The sequence below is a fragment of the Pectinophora gossypiella genome, unplaced genomic scaffold (genome assembly GCF_024362695.1).
Source record: "Pectinophora gossypiella unplaced genomic scaffold, ilPecGoss1.1 Pgos_50, whole genome shotgun sequence".
Lineage (NCBI taxonomy): Eukaryota > Metazoa > Arthropoda > Insecta > Lepidoptera > Gelechiidae > Pectinophora > Pectinophora gossypiella.
Window position 1 is genome coordinate 387,001 of NW_026063260.1, and position 1,855 is coordinate 388,855.

Consider the following 1,855-nt stretch of genomic DNA (forward strand, 5'->3'; position numbering starts at 1 on the left):
GATGCGAAAAGTAAATGAAACCAGCTAGTGAGTCCAATATATCTGTGATATTCGGTAAGGGAAATTTATCATCCTGAATTTTCTGATTTAATTCTCGATAATCAACTACCACTCTCCATTTTGTATCTCCACTGCGATCAATTTTCTTAGGAACCAATAGCAATGGACTTGACCAGTCACTTCTAGCTTCTTCTATAATATCATTCTCCAATAAATCTTTTACCTGGGTTTTGATCTGTTCTTTTTGTGCAAAAGGTAATCTATACTGTTTTTTGTAACTAGATGTAACATTATCTTTAAGTTTAATTTCTTGTTTGTAAATGTTAGTTGTTGTAAGTTTGTCTCCTGGGAGATGAAATATATCACTATATTTAGCGCATATACTTTCTATAGTGTTTTGTTCCTTACTTTTCAGATAAGTGTCTAGTTTTAAGTGACTAAATAATTCTTTTACTCTTGCTGGATTGACTGTATTTTGACTGAATTCACTAAGCACATACTCATCTAAATCATGGACTTTTGGCTTAAAAACATTTAAAACAATTTCCTCATCTGTAGTATTTAAAATTTTTACTGGTATTTTACCATTAATTGGTTTACCTAAAGAATTTGCAATGAATACACCTTCAGTTATTTTGTGAGAAAGTACTACACAATCTGTTTTCGCATCTGTTGGTAAAATCTTTATCATCTCGCATCTTGGTTCAATAATGAAAAGTTGTTCAGAATGTAAGTCAACTATTATTGAATCAGTAGTCGACTGTAAAGTCAAAGTTCCATTTGTATAGTCTAATATTCCTTTATTGTTCTTTATAAAATTCAATCCTAAAATACCAGAGGCTGTGCACGGTAAATCGTGAAAAACATAAAACTTTTGTTTAAAATAAGATCCATTATGATATAATTCCAAAAATACATAACCTTCCGTTGTTAAACTACCTCCAATTCCTTTAATATCTATATTTTCAGCATACACCTTAATTTCTGATTTTAATTTATTTAAAACTTCACGTTTAATTGCACATATTGTAGCTCCTGAATCTACCATAAGATCTATTGAAACACCATTTACTTTAAAATGCACCCAATCTACATTATCTCCCGTAAATATACTTTTATTCTCGAAAAAACTGATCCAATTGATTTTCATTCGAGTTTTGATTGGAATCCTCATGATTCATCATTGTGGAATCGGATTCATGTGTGATAAAGTTTACTCTACCTCGAATCGGTCTCCTAGTATGGAAAGTGCTACGTGATGGATTCGTGTTACGATAAATCTTACCTCTGTTGTTGGATGAATCATTATTTGATCTGTTGTTATTGTAAAGTGGCTGTCGACTGCCATACGACACCCTAGCTCTAGTTCTAAAGCCACGATGATTCATATTGCGGCCACGAGCACCACGATAGTTTTGATTTCGGAATGTAAACATTTGTTGCGATGTCGACGCTGTCATCGTCTCATCTTCCGCTGCTCTTATGGCGTCTTTTAGGCTTGAATAATTCCGTGATGAAATTATCGTACTAAGTTGTTGATTTCTTAATCCCTTCGTAAAGCGGTTAATAGCATTCTTTTCATTTATCGGACGCAAAACATTATATTTATTTGTATCTCCATCGGCCTGTGAAATGGTTAAGTTTACAAAAAGCTTTTCAATTTCGGAACCAAACTCCTGTATATTGCGTGAACCTTGTACTGTAGTTTGTAATTTAGCCTGTAAAGCAACAGCTGACTTTTTCGTTAAAAGATGTGTTCGCATGTCACGAACCAAATGAGAGACAGAACTGTATGTTGGTGATAATCGTAGTTTAGCACTTTGCGAAAGTCGCGTTTTCAGTACAAAATTAATAA